At 39.7% G+C, this 17,635-nt stretch overlaps 1 protein-coding gene across 1 annotated transcript in view; it reads right to left on the reverse strand.

The window, feature by feature from the left end:
* LOC145410329 (cytotoxic granule associated RNA binding protein TIA1) overlaps positions 1–14,672 on the reverse strand; it is a 1,031,692-nt gene extending 1,017,020 nt beyond the window's left edge. The window contains exon 1 of the mRNA XM_080280462.1: positions 14,658–14,672. The gene's annotated coding sequence lies outside the window, so the exon portion shown is untranslated. The remainder of the gene's footprint in view (positions 1–14,657) is intronic.
* Positions 14,673–17,635: the final 2,963 nt, after the last annotated feature.

Below are 17,635 nucleotides of genomic sequence, written 5' to 3' on the forward strand. Positions count from 1 at the left end.
ATTTATATATCTTTTATTTTTTCAATATTATTTTTTTTTAGCATTAGAGACGTGGACGAGAAAATGTTAGCTTCAATTAGAGGACGTGTTTCATTTAAATTATTGTTATTTTTTATTTTTATTCTTATTTACCGCATTTTTTTTTACTAGGTACTTATGCATCTCCAGACAATTTGACCATTAAAAAATCCAATTACCCCTTACGACCCACACCTATTCACAAAACCTATTTACATCACTCCAACAGTTATAAAAAAATAGAAAGCATTCCGAGAGCGCATACCTCCGACAACGCCAATACAATTTATGATTCATTATGCAGTTCCCTTCCAGACGATTACTTCCACGGTCTTACATCAATAATTCTACGGTCTTAGTCTGCCATGTTACACGATTTCAGGGAGCGCATACCCCTGCCAACGCCCAAAACATATATGATTTCTTGCATGCGGATACGGATTCAGCTCAAAATCTATTCAGCTCTTCCTTGACCTACTGTCCACCTATCCACCAAATTCCATTATAATCTGATGACAACTTTTCGGAAAATTCGGTACACAAACAGAAACGGATGCCTACGTGACCACCTCCACTTTCGCTGGGGGGGATAAAATACCACATTCTATATATGTCTATGTCTATCTTCTATGTATCTATTTATCTATCTATCTGTCTACATCTCTCTCTATACGGAAGTCACATAGTCCCAAGAGAAGTATGCATTTATCAAACTATCTATCCGTCTATCTATCCGTCTATCTATCTATCTCACATATACACTGCCCTGATGTGTACAGAACCATCAATCTATATTCCCAATCCTCCATATCTATACACACGACCATTTCCCTCCCCCATACGCATCATTCCCTCCCATTACCATAACACCGACCTTTATTACCGCTATTACTACAAGACTAACTCTCTCTCTCTCTCTCTCTCTCTCTCTCTCTCTCACACACACACACACACACACACACACACACACTACCAAACACAAGCACGGAATAAAACAGCATGGCAATGAGCAATAAACAAGCGAGTAAGATGCCAATGTACGCGAATTGAGAACTATGGTGTGTGTGTGTGTGTGTGTGTGTGTGTGTGTTAAAGAAGAGGGCATGGTAGGCCTCTGAGGGGGAAGTGGGACAATTAAGGAAGATGAAGCCACACCATTTTTTTTTACCTGTTTTTTTTTCATTTTTTAAAACATTCTTTTACATTTTTCGTTTTTTTTTTTTTTTTTTTTTTTTGGGGGGGCTCGGGGTCTAAAGTGTGAATTTTTATATTATGCTAAGTTTATGGCGAGTTTTTATTTCCTTATTTCTGGTTATACATAGACGAACACGTATTATATAGCTAGATTGAAAGTCAAAAAAAGACTGACAGGAAGAGGAGGAAGGGAGGAAGAAGGGAAGGCATGAAAAATGGAAGGAAGGAAAGAAAGAAAGAAGAAAGGAAGGGGGCAAGAAAGACAGGGAAGGAAGACAGAAAGGCAGACAGACAGGCAGACAGGTATGAAGGCAGAGAGACAGGTAAACAAACACACAAACAAAACACTACAAAAAAGCAAGGATAATTCATGTATGTGTGTGTTTTAGCATGTGTTTGTAGTCATAAAAAACTCACTTATCTATCTATAGCCACACGCCTTAATCCTGTAAGGGGTGGCCACAAACAAATCGCCTCTATGTCGCCCTCTGCCATTACCCTGCCCTCCCCCCAACTCACACACCCCCTCTCTTATTTACCCCTCCACTCCATCCCTCCACCTCACTTATGACCCGGCTTTTCTTAATGACAGGGACAAGAAATGAGACTGACTTCATTATCATTAATTACTGCACAACAAACTTATGAAATTCGGTAATATTTTCGTACACACACACACACACACACACACACACACACACACACACACACACACACACACACACACACAAAATCATTACATTCAGACACAGACCTTTTTTGAATCTGTTTTTACCCCACCTAAAAACAAAAAAATCCTTTATTTTTCATCACACTAGAAATAATATCCACATCATCATCACTCATTACTACACTGCATTTTTTGACATTTAGCGATTTTTTTCACAACAAATTCTAAAAGTAAAGGCTTGTAAAGGTAAACACTTGCTTGGTTTTGCTTGTGTCTGCTAAATTTTGCATATTATAGGTGTTGTTTTATTAATCTGACCTCTTCTGATCCTGAGCTGATGGTGATGGTGGTGGTGATGACGAAGATGATGATGATGATGATGATGATGATGTATAGGAAAAAGATGACGATGACGATGATGATGATGATGATGATGATGATGATGATGGATGGCTGTACATTCCCCCTAGTTACTACCACCTCTCTCTGTCTCTCCCTCTCTCTCTCTCTCTCTCTCTCTCCTTCGATCCCTAAATGAAGTGTCCTACTTGTAAAGTGGAATTAGGTCACTGTGATTTTTTACTCGACATTGATAATCTTTACCCCACACACGCAGGCCAACCAAACCACGTTCAACTTGCAAGGAAAACCATCATCATCATCATCATCATCATCATCGTCATCATTATCATCATCATCGTCATCATCATCACCACCATCCTTTTGTTATAAATTATCATCATCATCATCCTTTTGTATTGTTATTATCATTATCATCATTATCATTCTTTGATATTCATTGTCACTATCATCATCATCATCATCACCATCATCATGCCAACCCTAGCTCCCACCACCACCACCAATAATAATAATAATAATAATAATAATAATAATAAAAATAAAGGAAATTATTTTAAAAGGTATGGCACAGTCTCTAGATTACACAACACAAACTAGCTAGTCAATGAGTTACCTAGAGGCACCCAATCTACTAAGCATCCTAGGTATTTAATTACTCCCTAAAATAAAAATAACAATGACCGAATAAAGAAAATAAAACTAAACTAAATATGAATAAAATCCGAATGGCCAAAACTGCCCGACGGTCATTTTTTTTATACGATGCGCAATAACCATTTTTTACTTTTTTTCATATATAATTTCCCAGGTAAAATGGTTGGCTTTAGGAGGCCCTGGTTTTACGGCTGATATTCAATTTGGAAATACCTTTTACCTGAGAGTGTGCAGTCTGTGTTTATGAAGCTTTTATTTAGGAGGAAACCAGGGACGCTCTCTCATATTGCATTGCATGTTGAACGGCAATTATAATGTCGCACGGTAGAATATTATATAGAAAATGTAGATATGAGGCTGCAAGGGAGAATATTATGTAGGAATTGCAGATATCATGTTGTAAGGGAGAATATTGTGTAGGGATTGTAGGTATGATGCTGCAAGGTAGAATATTATGTAGGAATTCACGATGTTGCAAAGGAGAATATTATGTAGGAATTGCAGTTATGATGATGCAAGGGAGAATATAATGTAGGGATTGCAGATATGATGTTGCAAGGGAGAACATTACGTAGGAATTGCAGGTATGATGTTGCAAGGGAGAATAATATGTAGGCATTCAAGGTATGATGTTGCAAGGGAGAATATTATGTATGAAGCATGAGAAGGAATTATAATGTTGCAAGGTAGAATATTATGCAGGAATTGCAAGTATGATGTTGCATGGCCGGTACGTATGTTGCATGAGAAGCAATTATAATGTTGCAAAGTAGAATATATTATGTAGGAATTGTAAATATGATGCTGCAAGTTAATTATGTATGAAAGGCTAATATAACGTTAAAAGAGAGTATATTAATTGTGAAATGGAGTTACAATTCTACAAAAGAGAATACTGAAAGTGAAATGAAATTATGATGCTGGGAGATAGTTACATTTATTTATGACGTTAGAAGGGAAAATAATGTGCACTAGTAGTATCCTTTCGCATCGTTTATAAAGGCTCATTGCGTTGGCCCTGGTACTCTAACGGCGGCTCTATACCCTGCTCGATCTCTGGCAGCCTCCCTATTCCGCCCCTTATCCCTGAGGTCACTCTATAACCTCGTCCCAGTTTTTTTTTTCCTTTTTTTTCGGCCTGCCTCTCGCAATCCTACCCCCGGCGTTCACACTTCTCACCTTCTGCACCCATTTGTCATCCTTCATCCTCCCCACATACCCGATGATGATGATGATGATGATGATGATGATGATAATTGTACCAGTATGAAAAATATCAATTACGTTCCTACCAATAACGTTTTTATCTGTAACGTTTCTATCTTTAAACGTTTTCTTTCTATAACGTTTCTATCTTTAAACGTTTTCTTTCTATAACGTTTCTGTCCATAACGTTTCTATCTACAACGTTTTTTTTCTATCCCAAAACAATAAAAGCCTACATCTTCCACCACATCTAGCCTACATCATCTTCACTGCTCTGTCATTTCCCGTCGTCACTCATTTCCTGTCTCTCTCACTCATTACTTCCTTCATTTTCTTTTTCTACTGAGTTCATATTTTTCTCAGCTGTTTTATTTTTTTTTGTTCGCCCTTTCCTTCTGACTCTCTCTCTCTCTCTCTCTCTCTCTCTCTCTCTCTCTCTCTCTCTCTCTCTCCCTCACCGACTTCAATACCTATAAGGGATAACTTACGCTTTACAGGTAAATAATAATCACCTTTATTATCAATATCCCTTCAAAATAATGTAAAAAAATAATGAAAAGGTGGGATAAGTTAATTAGTATACCGGAAGTTAAAGTCGTCCAGGTAAAGGTAAAATACAGGTGTAATAAAGACTTGGCTGATAAATAATAGGCTATAGTAATAAATATTCCTTCACAATATTAAGAGAGAGAATATTGAAATGAGAAAGAAAATATTGGCGTGAGAAAGAGAATTATTGGATTGAGAAAGAGAATATTGCAATGAGAACAATATTGCAGTGAGAAAGATAACATTGCAATGAGAAAGACAATATTGCAATAAGAAAGAGAATACTGATATAAAAGACAATATTGCAATGAGAAAGACAATACAGCAGTGAGAACGATAATATTGCAATTAGAAAGATATTGCAATGAGAAGGACAATACTGCAATGAGAAAGACAATATTGCAATGAGAAAGACAATATTGCAATGAGAAAGACAATATTGCACCGATAAAGACAATACTGCAAAGAGAAAGACAATATTGCAAAAAGAAAGACAATATTGCACCGATAAAGACAATACTGCAAAGAGAAAGACAATATTGCAATGAGAAAGATATTGCAATGAGAAAGACAATATTGCAATGAGAAAGATAATATTGCAATGAGAAAGACAATATTGTAATGAGGAAGATAATATTGCATTGAGAAAGAATATTGCAATGAGAAAGATAATATTGCAGTGAGAAAGACAATATTGCACTTGGAAAGATAATATTGCAATGAGAAAGATAATATTGTAATGAGAAAGATTAAATTGCATTGAGAAAGAATACTGCAATGAGAAAGATAATATTGCAGTGAGAAAGGCAATATTGCACTTGGAAAGACAATATTGCAACGAGAAAGATAATATTGCCATGAGAAAGACAATATTGCAATGAGAAAGATAATGCAGCAACAAGGTAAGCTAATCAACATATGGAAAAACTTTTGGCGCAATTCTGAGAGATTTTGGTGCCCATTTGGCGGGAAGTTTTGGCGATTTTCTTCCTTGCCAATTTTCCTATGACGCCACTTAGAGAAATTGTTGTTGACGGATGAAAAAATTGGTGGACTGAACAATGGAGGGAAAAAGCAGAAATTGAGAGAGAGAGAGGGGGGGGGAGCGGAAATGGAGAGAGAAGAGCAGACGAAGAGAGGAAAAAAAAACGAAGAGAGGAGGAAAACACGAAGAGTAAAAATGGTGAGGGATGAGTGAAACCAGAGAGAGAGAGAGAGAGAGAGAGAGAGAGAGAGAGAAGCAGACATGGAGACACAGGAGCAGAAATGGAGAGAGAGAGAGAAGAGTAAAACCGGAGGAAGGGGTGTAGAATTGGAGAGAGAGAGAGAGAGAGAGAGAGAGAGAGAGAGAGAGAGAGAGAGAGAGAGAGAGAGAGAAAGGGCAGAAATGGAGAGACGAGAAGAAATGGGGAGAGAGGAGGAATGGGGAGAGAGAAGCAGAACTGGAGATAGAAGCATAGAAATGGAGAGAGTAAAGGAGACACGGAGGAAAGGAAAAGAAAAACGCTACATAGGGTAAATAAAACACTATAACATACAAACCAAGAACAAGCGGAAAAAAAAAAACGAACGGGAATACACAAAAAAACACACGAAAATTTAAACAACAAATAAAAACAGCCAGAAAGAAACACCAGAAAAAACACAGATACAAAGTAGAGATCATCATCATCATCATCATCATCATCATCATTTAATCTACCTAAGAAATGGGAGTGCTATAAAAAAGAAAAAGAAAAAAAGAAGGAAAAGAGCAAATGCATAACAAAAGCCAGAGAGGTCACAAAACAAAAATATGAGACAGGAAAACGAAGGAAAAAACACTGAAAAACATAAAGCCAGACAAACACGACAAGGACAACCAATTCACAAAACACACACACACACACACACACACAAACACACACACACACACACACACCCATGAACTTAACATACTCCCAAATCTAAGTCAGAGAAAGTTTGGATGTACAAATATATCTGACATGCTTTCACTCCCCTCCCCTCCCTCTTCTCCCCTTCCATCCCCTCCCCCCTTCCCCCTTCCCATCCCCTCCCTTTTATCCCTTCCACTTTCTTCTCTTTCATCTTCTCCCTTTCTCCCCAACCTCCCCTTCCTTTTATCCCTTTCCACTTTCTTCCCGTCACCCTCCCCTTTTTCTTTCCATCTCCCCTCCCCCTTCCTATCCACTTCCCCTTCTTCCTTCCTTCTCCCTTCCTCTTTCCCTCCTCCATCCCATCTCCCTCCCATTCAATCCAACCCCACCCTGTAAGTAAAGCAATCCTTCCCTCACACTATCCCTTCCATCCGCCCACCGAAATTCACCAAAAAAAAGGAATTAAGAAAAAATATGATCAGGCGACATTCCCCGAGCGAAGAGTGGCGTCGGGTGAACACTACGAACCTGAGATTGTGTCTGGTTTTTGCTGTGTTTCGTCCGCGTGTATTTACGGTTCGACAGCATACATGGCGCGGGTCATTTCTCAGATTTGCGCATTTTCCTTGGCCACTCCGGTAATCCAGTCATTTCCTGCGGGTAATCCACTAATCCTGAGTCTGGCAACTTTGATTTTTCCTTTCGTTAACTCTCTAAAAACAGGTGAGTCTTGTAACTTTGATTTTTATTTAGATTTTTGTTTCTAGGTAAAGCCCGAGTGAGACTAGAACTTAGAAATGAACCCCTAACAGATCTGCCTTAGAGGGAAATTCATATATGCTCCCGTTGCATGAAAAAATACTCGAGTTAATAAATTTAGTATGAAGGCGGCTGTACAACAAGAAACGTTGTACAGGTAGATAGATAGATAGGTAGATAGATAGACAATTAGATAGATAGATAAATAAATAGGTAAGTTAGATGACCCACATAGATTTCTTCCAATTGTCTTGACCTACTGACACACTTCCTTAACATATGATTTTTTTTTTTCAATTTGCAGTCTTTTCATATTCGCCCAAATCTTAATAAATAATTCCAGTGTTTTCCTATGGTTAAAAAAAAAAAAAATTGTCGACTCTCTCTGTTGCGGTATTTTGTTTTTATTTTTTCTTGGAGGGAGCGATCTTGCGGGCAGGCCTTTGGCTCCTTCTTTCTTACATATTAAAAAACAAAATCAGACCAAATGTTCGTGGATATTACCAAACAAAATTACCTGACCTATTTAATATCGGAATATATGATGGCAATATTAAGAAGCAAATTTTCCCCCCACATATTTAATTTCGAAATATGAAAGGATAATTTTATGACAATATTTTCCCCAGTAAGAGAGACCTTTGGTAAATATTCCAGCCAACATGGAAGAGCCTCAGTCATCTCTCTCTCTATCATCTAATTTTAGCTGATGGCGAGTAAATGTCCTCTCCTATTTCATACACTAATATCCATGTTATTATTAGAAAGACATAACATAGGAAAGACTTTGAAATAAATAACATAAATAACCATCATATTATCATCATCATTATTATTATTATTATTATTATTATTATTATTCCTATTACTATCTCAAGATTTTCCATAATTTTTAGCAGGACCCCTTAAAATTACTTCACAAAATCTCCCATGGCATACAAATGAACGCATCTCATAATAAATATATAAATGCGTCACATATATAATAAAGAAATGCGTCACATATATAATTAAGAAAAGCGTCACATATATATAATAAAGAAAAGCGTCATATATATAATAATGAAATGCGTCACATATATGAATAAAAAAAAATGAAAAAAGGCGTCTAATATATTCAGACCTAATCAATATACATTCCATGGTACTCCCAAAAATCAAAATCGACTCTTCTATATATATTTTCAGACACCAAAGTTTTCCTCACTTCCAAAAATCAAAATCGACTCTTCTATATATATTTTCAGGCACCAAAATTTTCCTCACTTCCAAAAATCAAAATCGACTTTATTACATATATTTTTCAGACGCCTAAATTTTCCTCACTTCCAAAAATCAAAATCGACTTTATTACATCTATTTTTCGGACACCAAAATTTTTTCTCAATTCCAAAAATCAAAATCGACTTTATTACATCTATTTTTCGGACACCAAAATTTTCCTCACTTCCAAAAATCAAAATTGACATATATATTTTTCAGACGCCTGAATTTTCCTCACTTCCAAAAATCAAAATCGACTTTTTACATATATTTTTCTGATGCCAGAATGTTCGCACTCCCTATATTAGACTTTTTATATATTTTCCAGACCGCTAAATTTTCCTCATTCTTAATAAAATGGAAATCGACTTTTTACGTCTATTTCTCAGACACCAAAATTTTCCTCACTCCCAAAAATCAAAACCGACTTTATTACTTTATCGCCATTGGTATTACTTTATTTATTGTTTTCTTACTATATCTACTTTATTAGTGTATTTTTCAGCTGCCTATAATTCTCTCGCCTTCCTGTATATATATCTCTCTACAGTTCAAAGCTACACAAGTTTTTCACTCGTCAAAAATCTCTATAGATACATTTCGATTCCTATCCCTCTACCCTGATCAAAAAAACACACATCAATTCGCCCCAAAAAATCAGAATCAAAATCGAGCATCTAATCACACGTATTTTTATATAATTCAAATTCCCTCAGCCTTAAAAGCCACTACAACCTTTCATTCTCAAACTAAATAAATTTCTATATAAATTTCGGATCCCCCAACTCAAACTTTATCAACATATACTGTATACAGTTAATCCCTTGAAATTATTTATACAGGCTCGTCCTTAAACAGCTCCTCACCAGAAACTCGCCTGGTTGTATCGTTCGTGTTCTGGGGATGGGTCAATCTGCTGGTGTGGGCGTGGGTGTGGCAGTGGGAGTAGGAAATGCGTACAACACACGAAAATTGATCTGGCGTAGCGGAAGAGGAGCGTAATCCATGAACAGTCCAGTATCATCAATTCAGACGTTCCAAACTCCCAAATCAATCTCGGGAAATTCAATATCATTTGTTCAGTTCCGCAATTTTTCCATCTTAGTCGAAATATTTACACTACGAAGCCGTCCACTCTCACCTGATCTTACCCTACGAATCCGTCCACTCTCACCTGATCTTACACTACGAATCCGTCCACTCTCACCTGATCTTACACTACGAATCCGTCCACTCTCACCTGATCTTATACTACGAATCCGTCCACTCTCACCTGATCTTATACTACGAATCCGTCCACCCTCACCTAATCTTACACTACGAATCCGTCCACCCTCACCTGATCTTACACTACGAATCCGTCCACTCTCACCTGATCTTATACTACGAATCCGTCCACTCTCACCTGATCTTACACTACGAATCCGTCCACTCTCACCTGATCTTACACTACGAATCCGTCCACTCTCACCTGATCTTACACTACGAATCCGTCCAAACTCACCTGATCTTACACTACGAATCCGTCCACTCTCACCTGATCCACGAATCCGTACACTCTCACCTGATCAATATGCACACCTGTGAAGACCCCAAAACCGAAATCGAAGTGGGAAAGTGTGGCAGTGGAGAAGGAAATGAATGATACCGGGCATATTCGAGTACTGATAACACTGAGCCGTCTACGGAGAACACGAGAGGGGTTATATATGGACCCGTTATCATCATACATTCAGACATTCACTTCCCTTTTGTATTTTTAATGTATATGTAATTCGGACATTCAAACCTTAACCCCTTCCCTCCAGCAACTTATTTTTCTTATTCTTGGGTCCGTATTTTTCTCAGGTATAGTGGCTCCCTAGCACCTTTTCTTTAGCAATTTAGTTCTGCATATGGCAGGTTAATATCCCACTGCATGTTGTCTATGGAGAGTATGGCGATATTGAAAGGATTTATTTAACACGGAGAGGGGGACAGTAAAGATTAATAAGCAAAATAAATCGCTTAGGAAAATGCATTAGGGAGCTTTTCAAACCAGAGGGTTATAGTGTTTTTATTCTAACTTGGCTTAAAATTGCTCCCTCTCCATCTCGAATACTGAATTGCAACAGTAAATTAACGCTAGATTATGATGCTAGTCACGAAGAAGTGCTACGGCAAGGATGTGGAGCCGTAGCATTGTCTTATTAAACTGCGTGACATAAGCTGCAAAAGGACGAAAATCTGGGCCAAGTTAAGATGAAAAGCGCATAGACACGAGGAAGTGCTACGGCAAGGCTAGATAGCAGCGTAACCTCATGCTAGTCACGAAGAAGTGCTAAGTCCTGATCTTCCTTTGCCACTGAGCTACGTGACATGAGCTGCAAAAGGACGAAAATCTGGACCAAGTTAACGTGAAAGTGAAAGTATTGTTACGAACTTACTTCCACCCTTCCTATACTACCAACACCTTAACTTGGCCCAAATTTTCGTTCGGTTTTCAGCTATTTCACACAGCCCAGTGGAAAAGTAGGACAATGCTATGGCTCAGTATCCTTTCCAGAGCACTTCTTCGTGACTAGCATCATATTTTTAGTGTTAATCTCTGGTAAGAATAAGATACGTCCTCCTACTGAAGTGGTTGATACTCTTTTTACTCTAACTTGGCTTAAAATTGCTGAGATGTGAAAACAGACTGAAAGATTATGATGCTAGTCACGAAGAAGTGCTGTGGAAAATTATGGATAGTAGCATCATCTTTTCCTGCCACATAGCTACGTGATATGAGCTGCACGAGGACGAAATCTTGAGCCAGGTTGGTGTAAAAAGAATATAGATAGAAAGATATATAGATAGATATGTACACATCTCAAATTTCACATACGCCTCGGTGAATAAGAGAAGTATATATAAATGAGCAAAATGCAGTCGGGAGAGAAATATATATTGAAAAACTGCATTCGCTAAAATAAACACATGCATAGCGATAAGGGGACGGAAACCTACCTGTCGCTCCATGACACCTGGGTACCGATAAGGCGATTGATAAGATAGTGATAATGCTGATAGCGATAATAATAATAATAATAATAATAATAATAATAATAATAATAAAAACAGTAGTAGTAGTAATAGCAATACGAAGAATTGTAATAAAGTTTAGGAAATATGAGAACAGAATAATAATAATAATAATAATAATAATAATAATAATAATAACAATAATAACAATAATAATAATAAAGCAGATTTTGGTAACAAGAACTGCGACAATAATAAAGATCATAAAATTGCACTGGTAATAGAAACAGCATAGTAGCGATAATTAATATAGATCATAACAGGATTGATAAATATGCCATAATAATAATAATAATAATAATGATAATAATAATAATAACAATGGGAAGTTAAAATAGCAACGTTGAGAGGAAACCATTAGCCGTGAGCAAGCTAAAAATGCCGACTGACTGCATGCAATTTCGAGCCGAATATTCACAAACCAACTTACGATACTTCTCCTATCGTAACTAAGACATTTTTTGGTAGTGGGAAAGGAGAAAAAAAAGGTGTAGAAGATTCCACAACTGTTTTTCTTCTTTCCTACTTAAAATACAATCTACCACTTTCTTTTCTGCAAGATGGAAGAAAAAAGATAAAAAATTTCCCACTTTTTTGCCTTTTCTGCTTTAAAATAAAAACCTAACTCTCTTTTCCGCAGGATGAAGGAACAAGAACTATGGAAATAATCTTTAACTCTTTCTCCTTGCTTGTCCTCCAAACGCTTCTTGGCTACGTTTTAAAACGAGGGAAAAAAAAACACAAAACATATGAGGGAAAATCTGCCTCTTTTCTCCTTTATTTCTTTCTTACTGCAAATCTGGTCTCATTTTTTTACTTATATTTTTAGGCGAAAGAATAAGACGCAAGGCAAGATTCTTAAATTAGCTCCCTCATTCCCAAACCTCTTAAACAATCTTCCTCCCTCCTCTGCCTGCCAAAAGAAAAACACAAAACAAAATAAAACACATACACACAGACATACACACACATATTAGTCTATTTTCTTCTTGCTGGAAAAACTTATCTTATTTTTCACCTATTTTTAAAGGAAACAGCATGACGTATGGCAAGCATCTTCAACTATCTCCCTCTTCTTTTGCCCTGTCTTAAAACGCATCTTAGCTATCTAATTATTGTAGACGTTTTTCTTATCTTCGAGGCTTTATCACTAATGTATATAAGTGTATGGCTGGTATACATGCTGTTGTGTATTCCTAGATGTGTAGCTATTGTATCATCTATCTATCTATCTATTGTCAGACGCATTAATCCCATAAGGGGTGCTCCTTCCATTTTCAAGCTTTTTTCTTTGCTTTTTTTTTTCTCTCACCTCTATCTTACAAAAAAAAAATACTGAATTTTCTTTATTTTTGAAGGAGGGACGAAAAAAGAAGAAAAAAAAAAGGTATGGACTATGCAAGTACCTTTTTCGTTTCTTATCCTGCAAAGAAAAATTTTTAGCTCCTTTGGCACGTCTTCTCGCCAGTTAAGGAAGCTCCCTAACACCTTTTCCTGGGCGATTTATTTATGGATACGGCTAGTTATAATCAATCTTTATGTTATTTATGCCAACTCCTAACACCTTTTCCTGAGCGATTTATGCTTGGATACGGCCAGTTAAAATCAATCTTTATGTTATTTATGCCAACTCCTAACACCTTTTCCTGAGCGATTTATGCTTGGATACGGGTACTTAAAATCAATCTGTATGTTACTTATTGAGTCCCCAATACCTTTTCCTAAGCGATTTATTTTTGGATACGGCTGGTTAATATCAATCTGTAAGTTATTTATTCAGAGTATGGTGGTATTAGGAGTGACGTAAATAACACAGAGAAAGAAAAGTAAGGAGTAATAAAATAAATCGCTCAGGAAGGGGTGTTAGGGAGCTTTCTTACAATTCGAGGCTGGAGAAAGGAGAAAGATACATGGGAGAAAATTCCGGATATTTTTTTCTTTCAAAAATATGATTATTTTTTTTCTTTACATGTAGAGGAAGAAGAGATGGATTCTCTCTCTCTCTCTCTCTCTCTCTCTCTCTCTCTCTCATCCTGACGCAAGAAGACATATCTCAACCTCACGAATCCTAGGACTTTCTATCTTTTTATGTCTCTATCTATCTATCTATCTATCCATCTATCCATCTATTCTGTCGTTTATCCAACTTAGGAGAGAGATTTTCAAAAACAAGACATTGGAAGTTGAAAAAAATAAAAGTTTCACGAAAATTAAAGTATAATAAAAACGCCACCAATCTAAACCCCGTATTCTAGGCGACAAATGAGACCTTAACACCCCTTTATTAGCGACTCATTCTTAGGCACTCGACATGTATATTCTTTTGCACATTAACGAAGCAAAATAAGTCACTAAAGAGAAATTGTTGCGGTACCCCCTATGTGCCACTTGAAGACGGATTTTTAGTAGCACTGGGAACTCCGTAATGACTTCTCTTTGGTGATTTATTTTTTATATTTGCAACAATTTTCTTGTGTATTATTTCTAACACTGTATTAGAACTATCATCATCATCATCATCATCATCATCATCATCATCATCATCATTTTTATCATCATTATTCTTATCACCATCATCACCATTTTTATCATCATCATCATCATCATCATCATCCCGATCTCTCTCTCTGCCGAAGATGGGGTAACTGAGGGTCGAGATTAAAGAGAAAAATATGACCGAGGTATTGCGTGCAGGATAAGTCGCTACGGAAGAGGTGTTAGGAAGCGCCAAAGCTACTGGCCTTAGGATACGACCCTGATGGACTTAACTCCGACAGGAAATGATCGTAAGTCTGTTTGTGAATTTAAAAACGGCAGCAGCAGGAACGGGCGGGAACGGGGCTTGTGGGCGGGGTTTTTGGGCGGGCAAATTGGCCGGGTTGGGCGGGCTGGCCGGGGCACAAGTAAAAATATGTTAAAAAAAGTGACACCACATGCACATATGGCTGAAAAACTCGTGGCAGAACCGTGTGAAAAAAAGATGATATAAACTTTGAGGAATATTAAAATGGATGTTGTTGATGGTAAAAAACAGGACTTACGACCGGGGTGGCGAGGCGTGGCGCTACCCTACACGACCCTGCCCGACACACCACTAGGGCCGGCACGTCCGATAACTAGGCCTGCCCGCGCAACTCCTAGGCTAGGCTAGGTGGGTACGCCAAACACCCAGGTCGGTACGCCCAACACACAGGCTGGCCCGCCCAACACAAGGCTTAGGCTAGGTCGGCCCGCCCAAAGCCTAGAGGCCTCCGAGACACTACGTACGGCCGGCCCGCCCAAACCTCAACACACCTACGGACGCCCGCCCAACTCCACCTGCAGGCGTCCACACGGCCCCCCTGCCACCCCGCCCGACACTCCGGCAGTCTTGGGAGGACACGGCCGACCACGACAGCGGCAGGGCAGGGCAGGGCACGGCAGGACTGGGCAGGGCAGGCAGGGAACACCACCACCACCACACTACCCTAGCAGCAGCAGCAGCAGCAGCGGGGGCGCCTCACCTTCATGGCTGCGGGTGCGGGCGAGGCCCCTGGGGTGGATGGGGCCCCGTGGGCAGAGGGCACCAGGCCGGGCAGGGGCAGGGGCACGAACAGCATCCCGGGGCAGCAGGGGCGGGTCGGGGCGAGGTGGGGCTGGCCACGTGGGTCTCGTGCCTGCTGCCTCCACCCTCAACACCACTACACCACTACCACTACAGCACTAGCACTACCCCACACTTGCAGGGGGGAGGGGAAAAAAGGAGTAGGAGAAGAAGACGGGTCGGGGTGGGGTCGGGATGGGTCGGGTCGGGTCGGCTGCGGCTATCACACAACACCAACGGTCCGCAGGTCACACACACAGAGGGGGCGGGCGCGCGGCACGTCAGGCTGAGGGCAACTGAGGCAGCTAGGCCAGCCCTCCCCCACCAGCCCTGGCCCCGCCTCGCACGCCCCGCCCCTCACCCTCCAGCACCGCCCATCACCCTCCTCTCCCAGCGTGATAATGATGCCTCCTCACCTCACCTGCCTCACCTCGCGCATCACCACTCACCACCACACCACATCGTCATCACCACCACCACCACCACCACACTGTCTTATGCATACCGTCACTATCACTACTTCATCACCACTCACTACCACACCACACCGTCATCACCACCACCACCACGCTAGACTGTCTCATTCATATCATCACTATCATCACAAAGCATCACCACTCACTACCACACCACATCGTCACCACCACACCAAACCACATGCCGCCACAGCCACTCCATCATCACACATCACCACCACTTACACATCACAGCACACCCTCTTCACACCATCATTTTAGCATTCACTATCACCACACACCACACCACAACCACACCACACTGTCTTCAACATATCGCTCATCACACTTGCAAATTTAGGTTTCGTCATCATCACTATCACCACGCATTACCACCACCACCACCAGCCACCAAACTACCTTCTACATTTTATATCATAACTATCATCACAGAGCCTCTCTCTCTCTCTCTCTCTCTCTCTCTCTCTCTCTCTCTCTCTCTCTCTCATAATATCGTTGCTAAATCTAGAAAAGAGTTGCTAAATCAGATATAACGTAGACTCCAGCGTACAGGTAGTTTCGTCAAACTGAGTATATCTTCGTTAATATTAGTATACTGTTATTGAATATACTGTATACTTTCATTTTAACATCGCTGACTTGTAACATCAGATAAACACAACGGTATATCAACAGTAAAGAAGAAATGCTATGGAATGCAAAACAAAGCCACAGTATTTTCTTCTTCCTTCTATAGTACGTAAGTTAAGCTGCAAAGGACGAAAATCTGGGCCATGTTACGGTGAAAAGAGTACAGGATTTGTTATCTTCTTCATCTAAGCAGTGGATAAAAGAGCCGCGCATCTTCAAGGAATTCCAATCGTCTTGCCCTCTATTCCCAAGACTAATTTGACGGAAGTGGTCTTTGGGAGGTGTTAAATAAATCACTCCTTAAGTTCACGGGGTTAGACTCTTCTTACTTACTTGAAGAACACCCGGGAGATTATTTATTACGGCGCGTCTCTCGGTGAAATAATCTCTCCGTGATAAGAGATAATACACAGGTATAATTAAGCTATCGTTGTCATCCCCAGTCTCACCATCATCATCATCATCATACTGTAATCATCGTGTTCATCATCATCATCATTACACGATTTTGTATTATACTGTACTTTCTACTAAAACTCTACGGTCCCATCTTGCCACATTTCACTTACTCCCTCGTTGAAGAGAAGGGAAGGGGATTGAGGATGGTGGATAGGGAGTGAAGAAGAATAGAGGAAGAAGGGGGGGATATGAGTGGGGATAGGAAATGAAGATGGAGAGCAGAAAATATTGGTGTGAGAAAAGGGATATTTGAGATACAGAAAGGGATGAAACATGAGGGTGGAGGAGAGAAGAGTGGGGAACAGGTGTGTGGTGATTAGGAGGGTGTAGGATATGGGAAGGAAGATAGGTAGAGGTGGGGAAAGGGGTGGAGATATGGGATGGGAAGGATAAAGACAGTGGAGGGTAGAGGTGGGGGATAAGAATGGGGAGTGGGGATACTAATGAGAAGTGAGGATAGGAATGGGGAGTGTGGATATGGAATGGGGATGGGGTATGGGGGTTTTGGGATAAGGGATGGCAAATCAGGAGAAGAGCTTCGGGGAGGAGAACAGGGTTGGTGGATAAGGTGATTGGAAGACGAATGATAAATGGGGAGAACAGGAGATGAGATGGGGCAATGATGGGAGAGAAGAGGGAGGAAGGAGATGGGGGATTGAGGAATGGAAATGCGGTATTCAAGATCTCTCTCTCTCTCTCTCTCTCTCTCTCTCTCTCTCTCTCTCTCTCTCTCTCTCCCTTGCTTAAGAAATACGGGGGATTTCCTAGGGAAGTGAGTGACCAACAAACTACCTGAGTGAAATCATAAACCCCACTCACACCTCTCCGTCTATCTCACACACTCATATCAACACTCCCTCCCTCACGCAAC

Source organism: Coenobita brevimanus, chromosome 85 (genome assembly GCF_032717465.1).
Source record: "Coenobita brevimanus isolate Jiangsu-jjx chromosome 85, ASM3271746v2, whole genome shotgun sequence".
Lineage (NCBI taxonomy): Eukaryota > Metazoa > Arthropoda > Malacostraca > Decapoda > Coenobitidae > Coenobita > Coenobita brevimanus.